This window comes from Bos javanicus, chromosome 16, assembly GCF_032452875.1.
Source record: "Bos javanicus breed banteng chromosome 16, ARS-OSU_banteng_1.0, whole genome shotgun sequence".
NCBI lineage: Eukaryota > Metazoa > Chordata > Mammalia > Artiodactyla > Bovidae > Bos > Bos javanicus.
This window is the reverse complement of record NC_083883.1, coordinates 43,432,715-43,449,145: the sequence shown is the minus strand read 5'-3', so window position 1 is coordinate 43,449,145 and position 16,431 is coordinate 43,432,715.

Genomic DNA, 16,431 nt, shown 5'->3' with positions numbered 1-16,431 from the left:
AGGCAAGAGTGACACACAGAGGGACACCGGCCTGTTTTTCTGGAGCTGCCTCACTCGGAGTCTGAATCACTTCCCCTTCCTAGGTTTCGGTTTGCTCATCTCTCCAGTAGAAACGGGGGAAAGATCCTGTTTCTAGTCACTGAAGACCCTGTTGTCTGTGTGCATCCCTGGACTGGTCTGGAAGGAGGTAGTTATTCCTGCCCTGTGTCTTCTTGGGGAACGTGGGTCTGTGTGAGTACAGTCCTGCGACAGAGCACACCTGTGTAAAGTGTTCATTTCTGCGGGTGTGGTATCTCAATGACCTGACTCTGGCCCTGTGACTTCCTGGTGTATGTGTGTGTCTTTGGGCCGCAGACACATGGCTGTCAAGTGGCTCAGAGTTCCCTCCTTTCTCACTAGGGCCCTACTACATACAGGCCTCTGGGCCTAGATCACAAGGCCAGAGTCCCAGTCAGACTGGGGTCTGCTGGGGAGTGTGGGGAAGAACTTCACCTCCCCACTCCTCCAGTCCCCCTCCAGAGAGTCCACACAAACCCCACCAAGCAAGGCAGGGCTGAGAGGGCTGCCCCTCCCAACACACCTGTTCCCTGGAGAAATGTGGTCCCTGAGCCCAGCAAGCCATGTCTTCTAAGGTGCTGACCATGAGCCCAGGGTGTCAGAGGCCTCCCCAATACTGTTGGGTTCCCCCTGCCCATGGCCCAAGACTCGCTGTGGAGTCCCCATAGGGCCCTCCCTGTCCCCCCACAACTTGCCTGAGCAGCTGGGGAGCACCTCCTGCCCTGCCTCCAGGGACCTAGCTTTGACTCGCAGCCACAAGCAAATGGAGTGAGGACCCCTGGCGCCCTGGCTCCCCTCTGGTGGCCGCTCTTCCCGCAAAATCAATCATTCTGCCACTGTGTTTGCGGGAAGTGGGGTGGGGGTGGGGGGCGCAGGCAGGAGACTCGCAGGGCACACACTCCCTGGTGGGGTGGCACCAGTGGGGGACACTCCCAACAGACCCCCATCCCCAGCTCCAGGCCCCTTCCCTGTTGGCCGAACCAAGCCCTGAGCCCAGAGGCAGTGTGGGTGGGAGTTACCCCAGGGGTGCGGCCAAGGGTGGGATGGATAAGCTGGGTAGAACATGCCCCCGGGAGGCAGGGGTGGAGGGCCATGAGGAGAAGGGTGAGTGTCACTGCGTAAGCCGGGATAAGTGTCTCCCGAGTGGGAAGTTGGACCTGATTCGCTCATTGATGGGTTCAAGCACCTTCCCCACACCCCAGCAGACAGGGGAGGTGACCGTCGAGAGCCCTCTCAGCCCTCCAGGAGCTGGCGGGTTATGACCCAGGAGTCTCAACTGTGGGTGTTGGGTGGGCCGGAGTGAAGAGAGAGAGCCCCAGGCACCTCCTCCATGGCTGGCCTCGGCTGCCTGGATCTCACCAGCAGAGAGTCAACTCCCCACCCAGGGGAGGGTGACCTTACCTGCTCCTCTTGGGTTACAAGGAATGCCCCATGGCTGGGGAACAGATGAACTATCAACCCTACACCCTCCACTCCTACCATCACTGCTAATAAAGACACGATCAATGCCTAACATTTACAAAGAGCTTTAGCAGATGAAAAGTGTCTAGCGAGGGTGGGCAGCAGCAGGCACTATTGTTTCCACACCCATTTTACAGACGAGGAACCTGAGGCTCAGAGCAGTCCACCTGTTTGCACAAATGGCAACGGTGTAGGCTCAGTGGTAAAGAACCCACTTGCCAGTGCAGGAGACTTGGGTTCGATCCCTGGGTTGGGAAGATCCCCTGGAGTGGGAGATGGCAACCCGCTCCAGTATTCTTGCCTGGGAAATCCCATGAACAGAGGAGACTGGTGGGCCACAGTCCACAGGGTCGCAAAGAATCGACTTGACTGAGCACACAGCACAGGGTAGCCAGAGGCACACAGAGGAGGCCTGAGTGAGCAGGGCCTGTGATGGGAGGTGGAGCACTGAAGGGGCCAGAGGACCGTCTCTCGGGAAATGTGTTCTCCTGGGACGAGCACTGGATGAGGAGTCCCACAGCCTGGGTCCAGCCCTGGCTCTTGCACTGGCTCCCTGAGCAAGCTTCATCTCCTCCCTAGGCCTCTACTTCCCCCTCTGTAAAATGGAGTTAATAACCCCTGCCCCGCCCTGCCTGTGGGATGTTGCAGGGACAAAACCAGTGTGACTGGCTGGGAACGGGCTTTAGAAACTTCAGGGAGCTGCCAGCACCCAGGAGTCATCAGCCCACGTCTGCCTTCCAGCAGCTCTGTGCCCAGAAGGAGGCAACCCATCTGGACCCTGGGTCACAGAACCTGGAATTTGCCCAGCTCGGAGTCCCAGAGCCCATCGGGCTCACCCACTGCTCTCTTCTCAGGCTTCAAGGGCTGAGGTGGGAAGAGAGTATGGCAGCCCCAAATCCAGCAGGAGCTCCCATCGCCTGCCTTAGAACCTGGGTTGCAGAGGGGGAGCATGGGGAGTCCAGGCTGCCAATGTGAATATTAGCTGCTGTGAACTAATTTGATGGTGCTGATAAAGGCTGGCCTGCCTGGGGCCCTGGAGCCTCACCCAGCCCCCCACTCCACCCCCGCTGATAACATCGAGGCTGAGTTGTCCCGGCTCCATTCTCAGTGATGAAATCCCAGCTCAGTCGGGCTGGCTAGCGCTGCAGTTACCAAATCGCTATAATTGAGATTAATTTGGGTGCCTGATTGGGTCAGCCCTCACAGGCACCCATTAATTAGTAGGGAAGGCTCAAAACCCCAACAGCTGGGCCCTGTACCCAGAAGGAGCCAGGGCCTTGGGATGCGGGGGGGCCGGGTGCTGTCCCTGGTGGGTAAGATGCGGGCAGTGTGGCAAACTGGACAGAGCCTCCCCACCCATACTGCTCCCTCAGACCACCCCATCCTGAGCTCTTCCTCCCCTACTGAGGGAGGAGGGGACAGCAGACCTTTGACTCAGACCCAAAGGCAGTTCTGGGTCTCCAAGGGTTAAAGGGCTTATTACAGGGGTGGGGAGGAGGGGAGGGGGTGCTCAGAAGCTTCTTGGACATCAAACAGCTCTTGCAAAACTTCCAGATGAGTTAAGTGCAAATGAATTTGAAACAGACAATGAAGTTCCCTTTATTGACACCTGGGCAGAAAAATGAAGGGAAAATCGCCCAAGGGGGAGCTCATTTAGGGATATTTTTTTTTCTCCTGAACCCAAAACACACAGGGAGAAAACAAACCCACCCATCCACAGCGGCTACAAAATGTGCCAAAGGCAGGCTGGCACGTCCTGACTCAGAGCTGGGCTGGCAGTGAGCTGGGCATACACGTGAGGCCTGGGCACATGCATGTGAGTGGAGAGCGGCAACAAAGACTTGTGGAGAGCTGAGAGCGCTGGGCATACATGTAGGGTAGGGCCCCGGGAATGCAGCGCAGCCCAGGCTCGCTGGTGGAGGTTGAGGGCACGTGTGTGTGGGCAGCTGGAAGGAGGCCAGATGGGGGTGGGGGTTCAGGGTCCCCTGGGGTGAGGGGCAGAGCCCCAGGGCTCCCCAAGGTGGTGGCAGCAGGGCTCCCCCATCACATGAGTGCTCCCGGCCAGGGTGGAGGGGGAACCCCCCCCCCATTGCCTGGCAAGTGCCCCACCCTCCCCGCCCTACTCACCTGACTTGCTCCATTTAATTGCCTGGGTGTTTTATTTTTTCCCGGTGAATCTCTCCGAGGGACGAAAGCAGGTTCTGAGTCACCAGGAACCGGCCCCCGCTTCCGCCCACTCTGAAGTCTTACCCTTGCCCCCACCCCAAGTACCTGAGGACCCTGAGGCAGCTGGGGCCTGGCCCAGGGTCTGGGAGGTGTTCCCACCACTGACCAGCGCCCCTCACCCTGGGCCCAGGGCCTGTGACCTCCCCAGGGGGCCTAATGGAGCAACCTCCCCACTGCAGCACATTTGCAATTCATGGCTCCGGCTGAGATTGCATTAGGGCCCGGCTGTCACTCGTGATGAATGTCGCTTGTTTTCCAGAAAAAAACGGGCTCTGGATGCAGAGTGACAGTGCCGCGGGAGGTACCCAGCCCTCCCCGGGGCAGAGGACCAGGGCGTGGCCTGCATTCTCAGATGCTGGTCGGTGGCCTTGGACCTTGACCAGTCCGTGGGGCTCTCAGGGTGTCCCTCACTTCCGTTCCTGTTCACCTGCCCCAGGGAGTTCCCCTGGCAGCCCTGCTGGAGGGGACTCTGTTTGAGTGGCTCCACTTGACAGATGTGCAAACTGAGGTTTGCAGGAAGGGGAAGTTGAGGAAAGTGTGCTGACCGGAGGTGAACTGGAGAGTGGTTCAGGGGTCCTCGGGCACAAGGGGGTTTCCTGAGGACGAAGGTCTGGGGCACTTAGGAGGGAGGTCGATTGAAGGGGGAAGAGGAAGAACCCCCATAGGCTCTGCTCTCCCTACCTGCAGAGGCGAGGGCCGCCCCAGGGATGGGAGCTGCTGTCCGTGTCTGCTCACACTCTGCCAGGCTCTGCCCTCTCTCTCCCTGGCAACTTCCTTCCTGTCCAGAAGAGGGGAGTCACAGACCTGAGGCTCTGGGCACTGCCTTTCCTAAGCCACTAGCTTAGAGAGAGGCATACTGCCCCAACCCCAGGCCCACAACCAGGTCAGCGGGAGCCAGGAACTGGCGTGCAGGAATTAGTTGAAGATCTCAGCTAGAGCTCCTCCAGCATGTTCTCACCCTCCAGCCTCTCAAAGAGCCAGCATTTCCCAGGCCTTTTGGAACAGAGAAGCCTAGAGAGGCCTCCCTAATGACCTGCTGTGGCTCAAGAGTCCAAAATAACTTCCACTTTCCCAAAATTTCCCACATTTTATCCTGTTTCACCTTGGCTCCTGCCCTTACCATCTGGGAGCCCCAGCCTGGTAGGGCAGCAGACAGAAAAATAATTCCATCCATGAGGGTCTTATCAGGCCCAGTTCATTGGAAAAAGAACAATAGCTCATCTGGGGGCAGCTTGTATCTCTTTCACCCCTGTGATCTCACACAGTTTAGCCCGAAGCAGGCGAAACAGGCAGAGCCCCCATCACAGGTGAAGAAAGTGAGACAAAGTGCTAGTGGCAAAAGGCATACACCTTAACTTGTGTAAAACAGAGGGAAGTTGTTGTATAACACAGAGAGCTCAACCAGGTGCTGTGACAACCTAGAGGGTGGGAGGGAGGTTCCAGAGAGAGGGGACATATGTTTACCTATGGCTGATTCATGCTGCTGTATGGCGGAAACCAATACGACATTGTAAAGCAATTATCCTCCAATTTAAATTTTTTAAAAAGGCAGAGGCTTTGTCTTGGGTTGTGAGTCCTGGTTTGTTTGCTGTATATTCCTGTCCCTCGAACAGTGCCTGGGTTGTGATAGGTATTTGCTGAAACAGTGCATGAATGAATGAATGAATGGCCTCAGCGAGAGACTGTGGAAGCTGTGGGCTGCTGAAGAGGCTGAGCCACAGGGCCAGGTGCTCAGGCCCTTGATGCCTCCTCTCCTGATCTCCCTGCTGCCCTGTGCCCTTGGCCTGGGAAAGACAACCCGCCGACACGGCCTCCTGGGTTTCCCCATGGCAAAACCAGCTGACGAGGGTGGGAAGCCAGCTCTCACCCAATCAGAGACATGGCTTCTTAGCATCCAGCTCCATAGCCCCAAACCCACCTAAAGGGACCCAGGAAATGCAGACCAGAAGAGGGAAAAAAACCCATATTCTCTGGAGGAGTCTAGGGCCCAAGTTGGACCCCAGATATGCTGTCATAATAGCAGTTACTGTGGCCTATACCAAGCTTGTGTTTCTTCTCTAGAACAGCCCACCTGCAAGGGAGGTGCCGTCTTTCTCCCCATTTCACAGATGTAGAATAAGACTTAGGCTTCCCAGGTGGCATGGTGGTAAAGAATCCACCTGCCAATGCAGGAGATGCAAGAGACCCAGGTTCAATCCCTGGGTCGGGAAGATCCCCTGGAGGAGGAAATGGTAACCCACTCTTGCCTGGAGAATCCCATGAACAAAGGAGCCTGGAGGGCTACAGCCCATAGGGTTGCAAGAGTCAGACACAACTGAGCAACTGAGCATACACAGAATAAGACTCAGACTGATAGGTTGGGATTGCAGTCCAAGTACCCAAAAACATCTCTGGTGATGACTCTGATCCTCCTGCCAAATTGTTTCTCCGCTTGTGAAGCAGCAGGATGCTACTCCTCTTATGGTCCTCCTCTCCCCAGTTCAAGCTTCTGTCCTGGCATTTTTGTCCAGTGTGGTAAGCCTCACCGAGAATGCTAGAGTCCACTCCTATTGACTGCCTGTCCATTGGTTCCAGAGCAGCCCAGGGACACCACTGCCATAGGGCATCCCTCACTGTCCAACACGTGGATTTGATTAGCAACAAGGCTAGAGGTCCAGCTCCGGGTTCCCTTGAGCGACCCTCCCTGGCTTCCCAGGGACGAGGCAGTTTTCCAGAATCAAGATGTGCCAAGTCCCTGCCCCTTCGCCATATGGGCGGATGTTGGCCCTGTCTCCCTCGGCTGTAAACAGCTGCCCGTCAACTCTGGAGCACGTCAGAGGCCATGGCTCAGGGCCAACATCCTACCCACCCTCCAACTGCACCTTTCAAGAGAAGCATGTGTGTGTGCTAAGTCACTTCGGTTGTGTCCAACTCTTTGCAACCCTTTGGACTGTAGCCCATCAGGCTACTCAGCCCATGGGACTCTCCAGGCAAGAATTCTGGAGTGGATTGCCATTTCCTACTCCAGGGGATCTTCCCAACCCAGGGATCAAACCCACATCTCTTATGTCTCTTGCATTGGCAGAAGGGTTCTTTACCACTAGTGCCACTTGGGAAGCCCCCTCAAGAGAAGCATGGCACAAGAGCACTGACTCTAGAGGGAGCTGGCTCTGGGTTTAAACCCTCCTGAGGGAGCTGGCTCTGGGTTTAAACCCTCCTGTTGTCCCAGCTGTGAGTCCTTGGACGGATTATTTCACAGCTCTGAACTCCAGCTCTCTCATCCATAAAATGGGCATGACCATGCCTCATAGTCACAGGGAATATGGGGCTCACATGAGCCATATGTAAAGCACCAGGCACACAGTAGGGGCTTGCTAAGTGGGAGATGATCTATGACCGTTCTGTCGACTGGAGGTGCATTTCAGTGCTCTGAGCCAGTGGGCACCGTCCCCGGGTCCCTGGGTCCCATCCACTCTTGTCATCAATCAGCACTGCTGTGCCACTTCTGCAGCCATCTGTCAGCACCAGCTGCTGCCTGCCGCCACCAGGGCACCACTCAAGGCCCGGGGGCCCTGCCATACCCTATGTCCCCCAGCCCCTACTGCCTCAGCCTGCCTTTGAGCTCTGAGATGCAGGGATTCCAGCAGCCTCCCCAAATTCTGAGAGCACCCCCTTTATCCTCATCCCAGGGCTTTTCCGCATCCCGAGGGGCTCCTCACCAAGGCCTGGGGCCCAGGGACTGGGCTGGAAGCCCCTCCGTTCCCACAGCAGGGCCCCCGCCCCTCCTGCCCCTCCGCTGCTCATACCACATCCTGCCGCAGCCCTGCCTCTATTTCATCAGGCCAAGGATTGCTTTTTAAATAAATCTAAAAAACTCCACTTCCTCCTTGGCAAGTTCATTTTAAGTCATTTTATCTCTTTCCCCCCTATATTTTTCCCAAATAATGTGATTAAGTGACTCAGCGCCGGCTGCCTCTGGCAGGCCTGGCCTCTAATTCAGTTTGAGGACGGCCACCTCTGACCCCACTCCACTCTGGCTAAGAGAACACTTAAGCGATGTCCTACCGCTTCCTACAGAGAAAGGCTGGTGGGGGGGGCGACAAGGGGCGGGGGCGGCAGCAGGCGGGGGCGAGGGGGGGAAGCGAAACAAACTTTCACATAAAATTATGGTATATGGATAATTGAGAAGTTTAAAAACATGAATCTAATTGTACAGTCCCCGGAGAAACCCATATCGAGCCACCCTATAAGAGGCCTGGAATCTCCCGATGATGATTTATTGCTAAATCCTAGTATTTTTCAATACATTATAGTTTTTAAATTGTGTTTAAATTGAGTGTAGAGGAGCAGAGGCCATTAGGAGATGCAGAAATGATGATTATATTTAAATATTCATGCACGCAGTACCTTATTATTGAATCTGAACACTAACAAAATCAATATTAAGTGCGGTTTGACATGAATTTATTTATGAATTTCGACTTTCTAAGTACTGTATTTTTTCACTCAAAAATTGTGAGTATAATGTAGTAATGATATCAAAACACAGTGTCAGAGAGCATTAGCTGGGGAGGTTATAAACCTCTGGATTAGGGGGCCCCAGATTGCCCTCAAAAGTGCTTAGTACACAAAACCCAATTCCTTTTTTTTTTTTTTTCCCTTCCCTGTTTCTGAATCGTGCAAATCCACATACACTCAGAGAAGGCAGCGTGGCAGAGTGGGGGAGGCGGGTGGCTCAGCCGGAGTGGCAGGAGTGGCTGCGGGCGCTCAGCTGCTCCGATGGGGTGCCGGGGACCCAGGGTTCTCCGTGGGCGCCTCCCTTAACCTCCGGGTCTGGGAAGCAGCCCCCTGGCCAAGGGGTCCCGAGGGTCTCAAAGGATGTGCTGCTCCCACTGCCAAGAGGTAGACACGGTGGAGGTTGGGGAGGGGTGCCTGGGGGTCTCTTTATTTCTGAGACTTTTGATTCTGGATGCAGGGTGTAAGCTGGTGGGATCTGGGTCCAGGAAACCCAGACACAAGGAGCTAGAAAGAGAGCCTTTACCCCCCAGACTCTGGGTCGGGCCCCCAAGCGCATACCCCGGGTGGGTTTAGGCGACATTCTCCTGCTCAGCCTACCAGGACCTGCTGCCTAGATGTGGGCGCTGACGCTGGTGAAGGGAATCAGTGTGCCAGCCCCTGCCCTCCCTGGGCCCCCTTCCCTTCTGTTCATTCACAGCGTCTCTTTCCTGCGGTCCCTGTCTGCTGCCCCAGGCCACCCCTGCCAGGAAGCTACCTGCAGGCGCAGGGGTGCCCCCTGGAAATCCTTCCAAAGATCTGATGTCTGCCTGTGCGCTTAGGTGACACCCAGCCCGTCACAGTCACAGTGAGCAGTGGTCCCCATACATGCAGAACCACCTTGCCATGACCCATTCGGACATGCCCGGACCTCACAGAACCCCGTGTAGGCACACACACGCACACATATACACACAACTAGCGTGAAAAGACACAGTGGGCAACGGGAGTGAGACCCCATTCTTTAGATGGAAAGTGACTCCTGGATCTGTAGTCTTTTGGACAACATACAACACGAATTTGCAAAGAACTAACTACAGAAATACAGTTACTATCTTTGATGTAAGCTGACACTTCTCAGTCCTCCCCTCATGGTCACACAGTCCTGACTCTGATGGTCAGTGGCCACACTATCTTCCAAATAGATCCATGACCCCCCATCCATTAACCCACAAATACTCCACAGCCCGACACTCACCATATCCTGCCTCCAGGGGACCCCCCTACAAATAATGTAACACACAAGTCCACACACCTTAACACTCACAACTCCCTACCCCTCCCGCACAGAAATAATCAGTGGGTACACACGCTAGCACACACCCTTGAACACAGTCAGACCACCATCATCTTTACATGTAGCCCCACACACACTTCAACACACGGACTCCCTAACACAGATACACCCCCCACTTCTGACACCCCAAGTCCTCAGTTCACGCACACGCCTGTCCTGAAGCTGGCAGGGGGCCAGGTGATCAGTATAGTCTGTCCCACCGTGGGTGGAGGCAACCTGGGGTCAAGGGTCAAAAAGCACTTAGAAGCTTTGATTCAGAATATTCATCAGTCTTTGGGGAGGGGAGATGAAGCCCACACAGGGGGAAGGGGAGGAAAAAGACTCAACCTCGACCCTAAACTCTTTTCCAGTAAATCGATGTATTTTGCTATAATTTTATTAGGAATATAAAAGGAGGCTTTTCAAAAGTGCTTAGGACGCAAAAAAAAGAGGCGGGCGATGGAAACATTAGTCTGTCTGTATTAGCAATCCCATAGTCACATTTTATTGTTACTGTCAGGATGCAAAAGCTGTGCTTAAAACAAAATAATACATAATGTATTACTGAGGCATAAACATCAGCGAGCCGCGAGCGGTCGGCGTTTTTATTTTAAAAAGAAGACGCAAGAAAAAAAAATATATCGAGGGACCGAGGGTGGGGGAGGGGTGCTGGCAGCCTCTGGAAATCAGAGTAGAGCTGGGCTCCCAGGCCAGGACTGGGGAACTCAGAGCAGGGGTGGGGGCTGACCCCCAGTGATAACTTCAATCACAATCTTCCCAACCCCCTTTACAGCTCCCCCCTAGGAAAAATCTGCCCCCCAGAGTAGCTCCAGCTTCAAGGATCTCCCATCTTCTGGATACATCCTTCGGACCCTGTGGTTTATAAAACTCTGGCCTTTTGTCCTTCCCCAATCCTGACCACCACTGTATCCTAGGGAAGGAGATTGGGCAGCTATTCTTGTCCCTATTTTGCAGATAAAGACACTGGGACTCAGAGAAGGACAGTGATCTCTAAGTCACAGAGCCAATGAGGATGTGGTCAGGGCTAGAATCCAGGGCAGAGCACAGAGCCTCAGTTCAGTGCCCCTTCCACAGTTCCAGCTACCCAGGTGCGTGACCCTCTCCAGCCTGAGCCCCTGGCTTTCTGGGGTGATCTGCCCTACCCTTGCCCTCTGTAATCCATTCTCCAATATCAACAAGTATAATCTTCCAAAAGGCAAACCAAATCTTGCCTCTTCTGTGCTAACATCTTTCAAACACATTCTCTCCCACCTAGGAAACAATCTGTACCCTGCCAGGGTCCTCCTTCTTCTGGCTCTGACCTCCTCTGCCACCTCCTTCCCCTCCCCGCTGCCCAGTGCTCACTGGGCATCAGATCCACTGGCCTTTGATCTATGTCTTCGCTTCAAGGTCACCTCTGCCTTAGGGCCTGGACTTCTGTTGTTCCCTCTGCCTGGAAAGTCTTTTCTGGCCCTTTACATGAAATACCACCTCCTCTGAGGAGTTCTCCTGGATTACCCAATCTAAACCTGATCCTCCTTCACTTTTTGTCTTATCTCTTTGTTTCTTGTTTATTGCCTATTTTCCCAAAAGTAGAGCTTACGTCCCAAGAAGGAAGGGACTTTATTCATTGCAAGGTCTCCAGTTCCTGGCACATGCACAATCAATATGTAGACAACTGATGGGTAGACAGCACTGCCACTTGGATGCCATGGTGGGCTGAGGCTGAAACCATTTGAGCCTTTTATCCTGCTTCAATCCTCAGAGTTCCCAGGGCAGGCCCAGCTTCCCACGTATGGGGACTCTTCCAGCCCACCAGAGCCAGAGCCCCCAGTCTGGGCTGGACCACTGCAGCCCACACAGCTGAAAACAGGGCCTCTGGATTTCAGCACCACCTGGAGCCAGCACTCCCTCTAACACCAGGGGCAGCACCTCCCCCATCCTATACCTGCCCCTCAAGTTCCTCCCAGCTTTCTTTGGCCCTCTAGGAAAGCTGGCTCTGCTTCCCCACCCGGGATTCCCCTCCAGGTATCTCCCGTATTCTCTCCTCCATTTCCTGGACCTTTGGTCAAGCAGCTACTGGGGGGTCAGGATCATGGCTCTTCCATCCTCCCATGCATCCTGCTCTCAGGCCCTAGCTTCTCCCCTCCCAAACCCACCCCAGCCCTCCAAGTCAGCCCCCTACTCTGAAAGCTTCCTCACAGCCTCTGGCCAGCTAGCTCTGGGGCCCCACGGTTCACTCTGGGGGGCCACTGACCCTAATGAAAGAGATTTAGGGAACCAGTAGTTAAGAGTGGAACCAGGAAGACAGAGTTTGAATCCTGGGTCTCCTTCTTGCTAGCTTTGTGACTTGGATACATTGCTTTAACCACCCTGTGTGCCTCAGTTTCCTCATCTGTAAAATGGGGACAGGAATGGTGTCTTCCTCACTGGGCCTTTGCAAGCCTTGTGGGGGAATGTAAGGCAAAGTATGAACATCCTTTAGCACAGGGATTTAGGGCCACCGCGCCATTCAAAGAAAGGGCTGTGGGGGCAGGAAGTCCAGCCAGTGTCAGAATGAGGGATGCTGGGACCAGCCGGTCCACCCATCCCGACCTGTGAGCCCTTCTGGGGCAGCTCCCCACTGTCTCAGGGCTCTTGGTGCCACCTAGTGGTGGGTGGGGGCATCAGGGGGCCTGGCGGGGGCAGGGTGGGGCTGTGGATACCAGAGATGGATACCAGAGAGGGGAGAAGAGGTCAGGAGCAGTTATTCACCTGTCTTGCTGGGCACTATCTGGGGCTAGCATGCACTCAAGAGGCCACCCCACCCCAGGCCTGGCAGCCTTCCTGGGAGAACAGAGCAGGGAGGAGCCACCTCCAGGGCGCCCTGTGCCAGCTCAGGAGTCCCCGCCAGCCCCACCAGCCATAGCTCAGATGCCTGTGCTATTATTGAGGGAGAATAGAAGTGAGGCAGGGGAGGAGCTGGGAATATCCTCTGCAGCCCTCAAGTGTCCCAGCCTCCTGTCCATCACATCCCCTCCCTCCTCAGGACCCAGGACAGCAGGAGGTCCTGGGTGTCAGGGCTGGATGACCCTGTCCATTCAGGCACCAAGTCCTTCCATGCAACACATGCCTGTTGAGTCCCTACTATGCGGCAGGACACTGGGGAGGCAGAGGGAACAAGACAAAACCCTGGGACTTCCCTGGTGGTCCAGTGGCTAAGACTCCAGGTTCCCAATGCAGGTGGCCTGGGTTGGCTCCCTGATCAGAGAACTAGATCCCATATGCCACAACTAAAGATCCCATACGTTGCGATTACGATCCAGTGCAGCCAAACAAAATAGGGCAGGTGCTTGTTGTTCAGTCACTCAGTCGTGTCCAACTTTTTGTGACCCCATGGACTGCAGCACGCCAGGTTTCCCTGTCTTTCACTATCTCCCGGAGTTTGCTCAAACTCACGTCCATCGAGTCGGTGATGCCATTCAATCATTTCATCCTCTGTTGTCCCCTTTTCCTCCTGCCTTAGATCTTTCCCAGAATCAGGGTCTTTTTCAGTGAGTCAGCTCTTCAAATCAGGTGGCCAAAGTATTGGAGCTTCAGCTTTAGCATCAGTCCTTCCAATGAATATTCAGGGTTGATTTCCTGTAGGATTGACTGGTTTGATCTCCTTGCTGTCCAAGGTTCTCTCGAGTCTTCTCCAACACCACAATCTGAAAGCATCAGTTCTTTGGCGCTCAGCCTTTTTTATGGTCCAACTCTTACATCCATACATGACTACTGAAAAAACCATAGCTTTGACTATACGGACCTTGCTTATTTGAAAGTAAATGAGCTTGTATTAGTTGGGGTGGGGTGCAGGCAACAGGTGGGGAGAGGGAGAGGAAGAGACAGAAAAGCAAATAACAGAAATTCTCTGTGTGTTTAACCAGCACAGATGGTTAAAGTACTGTGGACTTCAAAGCAGCGGGGAGGGCACGCAGGGGGGAGGGCAAGCAGTGGGGAGGGCAAGCAGGGGGGAAGGCAAGCATTGGGGAAGGCAAGCAGGGGGGAGGGCAAGCAGGGGGGAGGGCAAGCAGGGGAAGTTGTGGTGTAGCAGGGTGTGGGGCCCACAGCATCACCTGGTGGTTAGGGCCTTGGGCTCAAAGCTTCCAGGATGCCTGACTCTAACCTAGCTGTGAGGCTTTGGATGAGTTATTGAACTTCTCTGGGCCTGTTTCATTGTTGGTGAAATGAGGAATAATAAGAGCTACTATCTTACTACTTGATGGGTGGGTTTGTCCCCAGGACTGAATGAAACTCAGAATGCAGGGAGAATCTGAGGCTTTAATTGTGGCAACAGCTCCAGGATCCTCTGCTCCTCAAGACCCCACTCTAGCGTCACCACACACACACACACACAGCCCAGGAACACTGGAGGCCATATCCATATCTGTGTAGACATGCCCAGGTGATCTCAGGAATCAGGGCTGCACCTGGACAGGTGTACAAGGCCCTGAATGTGCCAGGCCATGTGTGCCCATGGAAGGGAAGAAAAAGACACCAGGGAATAGACAGGAAAGAAGAGAGAAGATTTTGGAGGTCTAGTTCCCATCCAGGGACAGAGGCTGATACTCTGGATTAGGGTTTCCTGAATGGTCTACCAAGGATGCTGCCTAGACTCAGCCTTCCTTGCCGCCACCCACGGCTGAGGTTCCAGGGCCCTTCCAAACTGTGGGAAGCTCTGAGGCCTGGGCAGAATATGCCCTTGTGTGCATGCATGCTCAGTCATGTTTGATTCTTCACAACCCCATGGGCTATAGCCCAGCAGGCTCCTTCTGTCTGTGGGATTTCCCAGGCAAGAATACTGGACCACCAGGGAAGTCCTGCATTGTCATTTCAACTCAATAGATCCTAAATACCTACTATGTGTTGGGCATTAGGGATCCAGAGAAGGATAAAACTCATTCATTTAACAAATGATTATTGGGTACCTATGTGTCAAGCACAGTGCTATGCATTGGGAATACAAACATTGAAAAGATTGATTCATTCATTCATTTGTCCATTCAGCATATGCTAACTAAAAATTGACGATGTGCCAGGTACTGTGCTGGGTCACAGAGATGGAATAGGCTGTGCCAGCCCTCAGTTGCTCACAGTGAAGCTGGGAAAACAGACTCCCAGGCAGATTCATGCCCTCCTCCAGGGGATCTTCCCAACCCAGGGATCGAACCCAGGTTTCTTGCATCTCCTGTATTGGCAGGCAGAGCCTTTACCACTGCGCCACCTGGGATCCCCATGGAGCCCCTTTATTCCAGGCTGAGGGTCCCTGCATCAGGCTGCCTTGTGTCAGGTGCTGGGCCTTCCCAGGCACCAGGGAAAGGGAGCAGAAGCAAGCCTCAGTCTCCTGCATCTTCGCCCCTCCTGCATCCTTGCTCTCACTCCTGCCTCTGGAGTTCCCAGGATGCCTCCCAGCAGGTGGTAAACCTCACCAAAGGGCCAGCTGTCCTTCAGTAGGCTAAGACAGGGATCAGTAAGCAAGAAGCGGGAAAATAGGAGGCTTCTCATACCGACACTGCCAGGCTGGGCTTCGCATCTCCCCACCCCCATGGACTGGGGCAGGGCTACCTGTCAGCAGCAGAGCCCCTGCCTTTTCATCAGACTCATAGCAATGTGTCAGCAGCTGGCAGGGTCTCCCTCCTTTCACTGGGCAGCCTCCATCAGCAAGGAGACAACTGAGGCAGAGTCTGGACTTCCAGCCTGATGAATGCAGTGAATCTGCCTGGAAATCTGTTTTCCCAGCTTCACTGTGAGCAACTGAGGTTTGGCACAACCTCTTCATCTCTGTGACCCAGCACAGCACCTGGCACATCGTCGATTTTTAGTTAGCATATGCTGAATGGATAAACGAATGAATGAATCTTTTCAAAGTTTGTATTCCCAGTGCAGAGCACCAATAATCATTTGTTAAATGAATGAGTTTTATCCTTCTCTGGATCCCTAATGCCCAACACATAGTAGGTATTTAGGATCTATTGTCATTTCAACAGAACTTCCTGATGGAAATGACAGTGCAGGACTTCCCTGGTGGTTCACTAGTTGAGAATCTGCCTTCCAGTGCAGGAGACATGGGTTCCATCTCTGATCCGGGAGGATCCCACATACCATGGAGCAACTAAGCCTGTGTACCGCAACTACCGAGCCCACGCTCTAGAGCATGTACTCTGCAACAAGAGAAGCCACCATGATGAGAAACCCGAGCACTGCAACTAGAGAAAGCCTGTGCACAGCAACCAATACCCAGAGCAGCCAAAAATAAACGAATAATTTTTTTTTAATGACAAAGTGGGCTTCCCTGGTGGCTTAACGATAAAAGAATCTGCTTTCTGATGCAGGAGACATGGATTCAATCCTTGATCCCACAGAGCAACAAAAGCCACGAGCCACAACTACTAAGCCTGCATTCTAGACCCTGGGAGCCTCAACTACTGAGTCCATGTGCTGCAACTACTGAAGCCTGCGTGCCTTGGAGCCCTTGCTCTGCAACAAGAGGAGCCTGTGAACTGCAGCTAAAGAGTGGCCCCTGCTCTCCGCAACTAGAGAAAAGCCCACAAAGCAACGAAGACCTAGCACAGCCACATAAATAAATACATAAAATTATTATTTTAATGACAAAGCAAAACTCCTGAGGGCCTGTCCGGTCCAAAGGGGACTCCAATGATAGGCTTCTGCTTAGACTGGCCCCAGCCTCAGCATCCTGGGAGGGCCTGGGTTCTGGGCACACTCCACAATCTCCCCAACCCCATCTTCCTCCTTGTCTAGAATGGGGTGAGGTGGGGAACTTTGGCTCCCTTGGCACAGGAATTGATGGGTCAAAGGCAAGAGGGAGAGAGGGGAAAGGCAGACCATCAGACAGACAC